Source organism: Dipodomys spectabilis, unplaced genomic scaffold (genome assembly GCF_019054845.1).
Source record: "Dipodomys spectabilis isolate Male_0828 unplaced genomic scaffold, ASM1905484v1 ptg000096l, whole genome shotgun sequence".
NCBI classification, from domain to species: Eukaryota; Metazoa; Chordata; class Mammalia; order Rodentia; family Heteromyidae; genus Dipodomys; species Dipodomys spectabilis.
Window position 1 is genome coordinate 4,134,887 of NW_024870773.1, and position 10,086 is coordinate 4,144,972.

A 10,086-nucleotide genomic window follows, 5' to 3' on the forward strand; every position below is an offset into this window, starting at 1 on the left:
GTTTATTTGGGGAGGGAGGTCTTTAAAGAAATGGTTAAGTTGTAATGAGGTCATCAGAGCGGGTCCTGATGCAATCTGACAGCTATCTCTATAAGCAAAGGAGCTCAAGACCCAGATACAAAGGGGAGCATGAGGGGACACAGTTGGAAGCCAGCCACGTACAAACCAAGAAGAGGGGCCTCCGAGAAATGAACCCTCTGGACACCTTGACCTTGGACTCCTCCACACCTTGAGACAGCGAATTCTGTAGTTGAAGTCTACACAGTTCTGTGGGACTTGGTTAGCAGCCTCAGAAAACTAATTCAGCCATCCTTTTTTTTTTCTTAGAAATAAAATATTTATTGTCCTTCTGTGCTTAATCTCCAGATATGAATTTATGTATTTATATTCTTGTACGTATCAGCCATCCTTTTGATAACTATTTATCAGGAACAGATGAGATGAACCATGAGACATAGTCCGCAGGCAAATGTGCCATTTCCTGAGAAGAGATAGATATAATCAAGAGTCCTTAAAAAAAAAACCCAAATCCTTTCATCAATGCTAGATAGATCATTTGTAAAGGTGACACTCCACGATCCAATCACTTCCCATAGTCTCACCTCATGCCACTAACATACAGCTTTAAGAGTTAAGTTTCCAACACATAACATCCAGGGACATGTGCAAGCCACAGTTCTCTGATGCTTTTTGGTCTGTAGGGTGTTCTTCCCGGTGGGAAACCTATGATCCTCCAGTGTTAGAAAATGATATCCACGATTTCATCAAGGCATTTTTCTTCTGTCCAGAAGGGTGTACTGCGATTAATCTTTCCAGAGCTAGGCAGGCACACTGGACAGGGTGGTCTGCTCGGTTTTTATTCTACTCAAGGAGAGAAGTGGTTCCTTCTCCTTGTTGCTAAGGGGTCAGGTTTACATCTTTTACAATTGGTTACCAGGGTGATGGAGTAAAGCAAGGAAGTAAGAAAGCACTTCAACTGTCAATGAAAGGTCCAGGCTTGTAGGGGTGGATTGTGCCGCTTGAGGCAAAAGCTCACATTCTTCTTGTCATGGCTGGCTGGGAACAGGGCTGGGAATGGAGCTGCTGCTGGTCACAGTTGGGGGAAGTTGGTAAAGTCAGTGGAAAGTTCTCACCTAACGTGGTGGTGGGGGGTGTCTGTTTTTAAACTCCATTGGTAAGGACTCAGAAGCTTGATATGGCTGGCTGATTACAAATATCACAGATGATATTTATAATGGAAGCCAAAAAGCAAATAATGCCGGGAAATAACCATACAGAATAGTGACTGGTTACAAGATGGAGACATTTTAGTTTGATAGAAAATATTGCTTTTGCTCACAACTCCTCCTCTGGTGTTTTCCACGACCATTGCCCTCTCTCCAAACCTCTCATCCTTCCAGCTCCACTCACCAGGAACTTTCCTTAGCCCCACACAGGGCTCTACCCAGCTGCTCTGAGTCTCTTTACCCAGAGGAAGGCAGTAGGAAACAGTAAATAGCTTGCAGAAGCATGCGGACACATGGAAATAGTTATACCCATTTACAAGTCAACTCACAAAGTAGTACCAGACTTTCTTATTACATTTTTTTTTAATTCAAGGGACTTTACAGTTAAAATATTCTGGGAGTTGAACAGGAAAACTAAATTGAAGATAAATTTAAGTTAATTACAGATGCGAAGTTTCTTTTGAAATGTAAGCATCTACTATTCTTCTTTTACTCAGAGTTAGGGTTTGTGAATTGCATACAGACTTTCCTTGCCTATTATGGGATTTGCTTTTTATATTTCAGTTAAATTCTAAGGGCAGTAAAGTAAAACTGGTTCTATCCTCCCTCTCTCCCTCCCTCCCTTCTTCCCTCCTTCCTTTCTTCTTTCCTTCCTTCCTTCCTTCCTTCCTTTTTCTGGAGATCCAACCCAACGCCTATGTATGCCAGGCTAATATCTACTACTGAGCCACATTGCCAGCCACAGTTAGATGAAGCTACTTCCTCTTGGATGTGGATCACTGTATAGAATTTAAGATCCCAGCACATACATTTTTTTTTTTTTTTTTTTGCTTTCCACTTCAACCCTCTCTTGCCGCACTAATTTGCTAGTGTACATCTTGATCTTATACGTTGGCTTGTGTGATGGTTAATCTTGACTGTCAACTTGCCTGGATTGATGAAGCACCTAGCAGATGAGTAAGGTAGGCCTCTGTATGTCCAGGAGGATGAACTAAAGGAGGCGGTGGAGGACTAGTTCTGAATGTTGGTGATACTGTCTTCTAGCCCAGGTGGAACGAAAAGGAAAAACAGAGAAAAAGCCAGTGAGTATAGGCATTCTCATTCACTCTGTCTCTGTCTGTCTCTGTCTCTGTCTCTGCCTCTCTTTGTGTGTCTCTCTCTTTCCTGGTTACCATTCTCTGAGCCCTTCTGCTCCATACTCAATTCCTTGGGCACCTTGTATGGTTCCTTACGCTGCTTGAAACAAGGGTGAAAATGGCAGCTCTTCTGTTTCTTCATCCAGTAACGCAAGAATCAGTTCATCTACTAAGTACATCCAAAAGAACAGACCTTTTTTTAAATATTGGGTTTGAACTCCGTCTTTAAGCTTTCTAGGTAGGTACTCTTACCACTTGAGCCATATCCCCAGCCAAAGAACATAATCTTTTTAGCTAAAGATCTTCTTATGGGCTTGTCATCTTCAAATAATTTTCTTTTCTTTCTCTTCAAGCTTCAAGCTAATGGTCTTTGAGCTTTGTTTTTAGCTTTGTCCACCATTTTCCTCTTTTTCTTTAATGAATAGTCTTCCTGAGACGTATATATCTGCTAGCCAAGTTATCATCTTCAACATATACTATTGTCTTCCTCCTTTTCTTTCTCCTCTTTTTCCCTCTCCTTTTCTTCCTCCTCTTCCTCTTCTTCCTTTTCCTCTTTCTCTTACTCTTCTTTCTCCTCCTTCCTCCTCATCTTTCTCTTTTGCTCCTCTCCCCCCCCCCCCATACACAAAACCTTTGTATTGTTAGGGATGGAACTATTGTATCCCACATTTAGATAAACCCTCCACCACCAAACCATACCTCCAGCCCCTGTTTTCTTCTATCTAGTACTAATATCCTTCTACCATTTTTCCAGATCTCCTTGTCACATCAGCATCTTCTTAAATCTTCAGATTCTAAGTACCATTTCCCCTTCAGGCTCCCTTTTCAAGCTGCCTCCAAATGATTTCTTCTTTTACAGTCATTTGCTAACACTTCCTCAGTCTTCGACTTGTTCATCTAAGCAGAATGGCATATATCATCAAGAGCATAATGCTTGCCCTTGAAAATCACAGCTGACAAAGTCACCACCTTCTTGTGCTGTGTGCAATTCTAGGTACCCTAACCCACGCTCATTACAATCACATGCATGCACACAAATGGGAATACTGAAGCCACCATCTGACACTGGGAAATTGAGGAGATAATATGAATCCTTTGTGATTTTTATACAGTTTGCTTGCTGTCAAAGCTAAAGGCTTTATTTGAGTTAACAAATAATTATGCTATAACAAACAAAACAGACGTCAAAGACCTGCTGATTCTTTTCCTGTGTTGGCTGCTATTTTCCCTCCAGTTAGAACACACACAATGAAGTCTCTCAAGATGTAATTCATACCAAACTGCTCATTTATTTCTGTTTACTCACCTTTGACTAAGTCCAGGCACCTGGCATCTTCTTTGCTGCCTTTTGTTTTAGGTCTTAGTACTGAGGAAATTTGATCAATGTTTATTTTTAGACTTTAATTTTAGGCTTCTCTGGTTGTCCATATCACAGTTACATGTGAAGGAAAAGCTTCTGGAAGTTTCTTAGTGATGAAGGCAATCTACATCGTACTGTGTTAGTTTCAGCTATCAAACCTACTTTTCAGAAACAGGAGGTAAAATTTTGTGATGCTCTGTCAAGTGCAACTAGATAAGAGTGTCAATTATCCATGGTAAGGCAGGTATGGGATGGAGGGTATGATACTTGTTTCTGTGCAAATGTGGCTCCGTACAGTGGTTGCAGTCAGGGCGGGGCATGTGGCTCAGTGGTAGAGAACTTACTTTGAATTCATGAGTCTACATAAACACAATTTATTTTTTGTTCCAACCCTAGCACTAAAAAATAAAGAAAAAGGAGGAAAAACAAGTCATTCTCGGTTTGCATGTATGGAACTATCATAATAGAGCCCTTTATAATGCTAATGTATGCTAATTCAAAAATAAAATAATAATTGAAGAAGAAGGAAGGAAGGAAAAAGGTTATAATCACAGTTCCTGCCAGTATTGAGGCTTGAATTCAGGGACTGGGCATTGTCTCTTAACTTTTGGCTGAAGGCAAGTGCTCTACCACTTGAGCCTCAGCACCACTTCCAACTTTTTGCTGGTTAATTGGGGATAAAAGTCTCATAGACTTTCCTGCCCCCATTTGGCTTTGAACTGTGAGCCTTACATCTCAGCATTCCAAGTAGCTAGGATTATAAGCATGATGTCTGACTCCTGGCTAAAGTGCTACACTTTTATCCATACCTTTTGGTCTCGTCATAATCATTGCATTGACAAGAATTAAAGAGGAATCATATTTCACATCAGTAAATTTATTTCACATGATATATTTTGTATCAATGGAGATGTACTGGATTTTTCCCCCAGCTTAACTTTGTATTCAGCTTAAGCGTGTCAACTTAAAGACAAGTGGATGTTAATTTAAATTATATATAAAATAAAAAAAAGCAATGCATTTGTGTTCTTTATGACACAGGTGTTTTTCCTTCCAAACAATGCTATTTTGTAAGAAATTAAATAATTAAAACTCACTCATTAAAGTTATACAATGCAAACAAAGACAAAAAATATACTGAAATGCATGCATTTTTGTAGCGTTAATAATTTACTTTTCAAGACTGAACTGAGAGCCTCAACACAACCTAGACTAGACCTCTTGACTCTAATTCTAGTCATTAAATTGACTTGGACTACATTCTTTGAGTGTGCCAGCCATTCTCTTCCCAAACCCAGGCTGACAAAGGGAACTTTGAGATGCACTGGACAATGTGTTCCCTCCTGTACTGGTTGGTGGATATGTCAGCTGTGACCCCTGGACCTTGGGACAGCCATCTTGAACAGTGTGCTATAAAAGTAAAGTGGAAATATGACAAAAGCACTGTCCTCAACAGCAATGTGCCTTTGGATGAACTGGTTGGAATGTCCTATATATACATATATGTATATATGTATGTATATATTTAATATTGAACTGTAGCCTGTATTCCACAAAGCTAAAAGGTTTCTTGAGACCACATAGCACCAGCAGAAAAACAAAGCAGTGGAGTGAGCCTGAGCAAGATCTACTTCAACAGAGTGAACAGAGATATACTTAAAGTGACTTGAGCTGTAGGAAGTTCGTAAGAGATGGACAGGTGGGAAAATGACTTATATTTAACTTGCATTTTATTTACTTATTTAATTTCCTGTCTGTTTGTATATCTGTTTTTATTGTCTTTTGGTGGTAACTGATATTTGAAATCAGAGCCTCTCATTTGCTAGGTTGGTGCTCTACTACTCAGCCATGCTTCCAGCACTGTTTTTTGTTGTTTTAAAAAATTGTCTTTGCCGGGTGCTGGTGGCTCATGCCTGTAATCCTACCTACTCAGGAGGCTGAGATCTGAGGACTTGGTTCAAAGCCAGCCCAGGCAGGAAAGTCCGTGAAACTCTTATCTCCAATAAACCACCAGAAAACCAGAAGTGGTGCTGTGGCTCAAGTGGTAGAGTGCTCGCCTTGAGCTGAAGAGCTGAGGGACAGTGCCAAGGCCCAGAATTCAAGCCCTATGATCAATCAAAAAAAATTATCTTTAAGTAGTTGTATAAAGGAGTTGCCATTTAACAAAGCAGTTTAAGAATAGAATATGTCTTGATCAATGTCACCCTTTTCAACATTCTCACCCAGCCCTTCCAGCCCACACCTTCCCTCACTTTTCTTAATTTTGTAGGATATACATTAGATTCTTGACTCCATTCTCCCCTTTTCCTCTTCATTTGTCCACCTCTTCCCCCTGACTCCATTCTGACAAATTTGAGTACCAGCTCCTTTGTTTTTATTTTGCTGAATTTTGACTTTTCCTATCTCTTCTTTTTCTTTCCTTCTTCAATCTTCCTTCCTTCCTTCCTTCTTTCTTTCTTTCCTTCTTTGCTTCTTTCCTTCTTTCTTTCGCCAGTCCTGGGGCTTAAACTCAGAGACTGGACACTGTCCTGGAGCTTCTTTTGTGCATGTTCTAGATTTTTCTGAGTAGTTTATTGGAGAGACGAGTCTCATGGATTTTTCTGCCTGGGATGGCTTCGCATTGCAATCTGAGCCCCTTGGGTAGCTGGGATTACAGGCGTGAGCCACCGCTGCCTGGCTTTGATGTCACCATTTAAGGAACTACACTATTGGAGTTCACCCCTGAATCTACTGTGTTTCCATTAATATGTGGTCCATACTTTTTCCTGGTTATTTTTCAGATAAGATTTACGGCCTGCCTGGGTTTCCTGTTGTCACTGGAATCATAGGTACACACTGCCACCATATTCTGTTGCCCTCTGTGTAAAAGGTGTCTTGTGGACATTTCTGCCCAGGCTGTCCTCAAATTGTGATCCTCCCATTCTCTGCCTTTCAAGTAGCTGGGTTTACAAGCATAAGCCACTAGTGCTTGGCTTGCTTATTCATCTGTTTATAGCACTAGGATTCAACCCAGGGCATTGTGTATGCCAGTATTCTGCTACTGAGCTTTTCTCACCTACTGTGTTAATTAGAAAACAAAAACACTATTTTCTCAAATATCTTTGTTGTTGTTGTTCGTCTTGGGACTTTAATTCCGGGCCGGGGCATTGTCCCTGACTTTTTGTGCTCAGGGCTAATGCTCTACTACTTGAGCCACAGCTCCACTTCTGGCTTTTTGTGGTTAATTGGAGTTGACTCTTACAGACTTTCCTGTCTGGGATGGCTTTGAATTCTGGTCTCAGCCTCCTGCGTAGCTAGGATTACAGGCATGAGCCACCGGTGTCCAGCTTCTCTAATGTCTTTAAAAAACAGTTTTGATTTCAAAAGCTGTGTTGTGTGGAATCAAACAGTTCTGGTTGCCAACAGAATTCATTCTACATGAGCTGAGCACACTGCTTGCTCTTCTCCCACAGGCCTCTTCTAATCTGTGTCTCTGCTCCTCTCACCTGTTTGCTCTCTAGCCCTCAGAAGAGAAGTGGGAAGGAGACACAGGAAAATGCAAGGAGAAAGAAGGCCAGTCTGATGGTTTTCCTATAAAAATAGAAAAGAATCTGTGTAGGAGAAAAGCCTTAGTAGGGCCCCATGTTGAGTGGTCCCAGGAACCTAGTATTAGAGGGGAGAGAAAGGGTATGACTGGCTATTTCTTCTCAGGGGAGCGAGTTGTATGAGTAAGACTGGAATTGGAGGCCCTGGATGAAAGTTATATGATAATTCTCTGACTCACCCAACTGAATGTGTAAGGTAGGGAAAAGACATTTTTTCTGTGGAGGACAGTAAGAAGGAGCCCCGGAGGATGTCACTGGGGTCTCAAGGTCTTTCCTGCTGTGTGTTTGAGATTTCTTAAATAAAAGCATAGTTACACGGTTTCTGTGTGTGGGAGGGGGAGTGGGGTGAATGTGGAGAATGCAGAATCTTGCTCCCTGGGGTATATGAGATAAAGTGATCCCACTCAGGATTAGCTGGCAAAAGGACCCTGGGCTTTGCTCTAGTCTATTCATTTTTCTTGCTTTGGGACCTTCAGGCCATTGCTTAGCTTCTCTGAATTAAGTAATCTCTGTCACTGTGATAGTCTGCCCATGTCTAAGATGATACAAATGATACTATGTGACAGGTGACCAGCTACACATTCAGGTACCCCCCGAAGCCTTGTGACCAGTCAGTAGGGCACCAGGCACTGGGGTCTTTACTGGTTAGTGCCCCTTTGGGGGAAAGTTGCAACCAAGTGCCTTCTTACCTCTAGTAGGCTAAATTGACTGGAAGAGATCCCTTCCACAAAGTTGTATGCTTACATAGTGCAGAAACACCATGGGACGTGCAGAGATAGCTTAACCACGATGTTTATCAAGAGATGTGGCATTCCTGTTAGGGACATAGAGTTACTACATAGGATATAAGCTACCAGACTTCCCAAGTTAAGTCATGTTTGTTTAAGAAAATTGTAAATGGTGTGTGTGTGTGTGTGTGTGTGTGTGTGTGTGTGTTTATTCTAGTCCTAGGGCTTGAACTCAGGGCCTAGGTGCTGACCCTGAGCTGCTGTTGCTGCCGCCCCCTCCTCCTCTTCCTCCTTTTCTTCCTCTTTTTCTTCTTCCTCCTCCTCCTCCTCCTCCTCCTCCTTTGAGTTAATTGGAACTAAGACTCTCATGGATTTTCTTGCTTGGTCTGGTGAACCAACATCCTCAGATCTCAGCTTTCTGAGTAACTAGAATTACAGATATGACCTACAAGCACCCAGCTAATAAATAGATATTTTAAACATTGTTTATTGTGATTGAGTGATTACATAAATTTCACAGAATTGTGGGATACTGATACTTAGTAAAAGTCACAAATACATTCTAACCTTCGTGGGGCAAATTGTCTTTATTGTAGTCTATGAAATTTATTAGTTCTATGCGCTTTGACAATCGTTATTTCTTCCACATTGGGTGATATGTACATTTCTTTCCTTTTGCTTAGTGTCAGCTGTTCCCTCTTTCCTGCTCATTCCTTCCTCCCATTGTTGCTGTTGAGTTGCTTAGTTCATTTTGGTCAATGTCCAGTGCAGCTGATGGGTCCCGCTGTTGTATATTTTCCCATTTCCTTCTGTTTCTGTGTCCTTCTCCTGGTTTCCCTCTGGTGTGCACATATATACCATATATGTGATCAGCAGCATGGGGTCTTTTAATAATGATTCAGCCAGATGAGTGGAGGTCCTTTGTTTTTTGAGTCTTGTTTACTTACGTTTTGGATTTAACACCCACTTATCAGGGAGACCATGTGTCGTTTGTCTCTTTGCTCTTGGCTCACCTCCCTCCACATGATTTTTTCTAGTTCCATGCATTTCCCTGAGAATACCAAAAAATATGGAACGCTTCACAAATTTGCGTGTCATCCTTTCTCAGGGGCCATGCTAATCTTCTCTGTATCATTCCAATTTTAGTATGTGCTGCCGAAGCGAGCACTAATAAATAGATTTTTGATTCAAGTTATATTGGCTTCTCCATAGTATTTCTGAGACCTTGGTGCTTCTGTCTCTGACCACCAAGGCTCTGAGGCCTACATCACTTCCTGTGTCAATCAACTCTCACCTGGTCTGTTTTACTTTCATCTCTTTCCTCCAGCAATCTGTCAAAGACTCCCACCCAGAATCTTCTTGAAGACTCCAGTCTATCACTTCCTTTACTATCATCCTCTAGCGTGTCCTCATTGTCGATGGTTGAAAGCCAAAACTGCACATCCTGGCACACCAAGTCCCTCTCTAGCCACACTGTCACTATCTGCCAGGTCCGCACTCATTCTCCCTGATGCCCTTGCTTACCTGAGACTGTTGGACATGATCTTCCCTCTGTCCCTGCTGAGTTAAATTCGACTCCTTCCCTGTGGAGGTCGGAGTTCCTCCCACCCCAGGGCTTGGCTTCGGGCTCCTATGTGGTCCCTGTGCAGCTCACACCATCTTCTCTCCTCAGTGAATTGCCTCATCTTCTCCTTTTGGAGGAGTGGGAACTCAGATTCCTACCAAATCTATACTGGGCATCCCTGTCTCTCCTTTCTTTCTTCCTGTTGACATGTCTCTCCCTGGTCAAAGGGTGATTCCTTTTCTGTGTTTGCATGTGTGGGTGTAGGCTTGAACTCAGGGCCTGTGCACAGTCCCTGAGCTTTGATGCTCAAGGCTAGTGCTCTACCATTTGAGGCACAGCCCCACTTCCATCTTTCTGCTGTTAATTGGAGATAAAAGTCTCACAGACTTCTCTTCCCATGCTGGACTTGAGCTGCGATCCTCAGATCTCAGCCTCCTAAGTAGCCAGGATTACAGGAGTGAGCCACCATTACCTGGCTGATTCCTTTT

General features: G+C 42.0%; 1 non-coding gene across 1 annotated transcript; it reads right to left on the bottom strand.

The window, feature by feature from the left end:
* Positions 1-9,097: 9,097 nt before the first annotated feature.
* Positions 9,098-9,200, bottom strand: LOC122113327. The gene has a single exon (XR_006148411.1). It is a non-coding gene; the product is annotated as a U6 spliceosomal RNA (small nuclear RNA).
* Between the last annotated feature and the right edge of the window lie 886 nt (positions 9,201-10,086).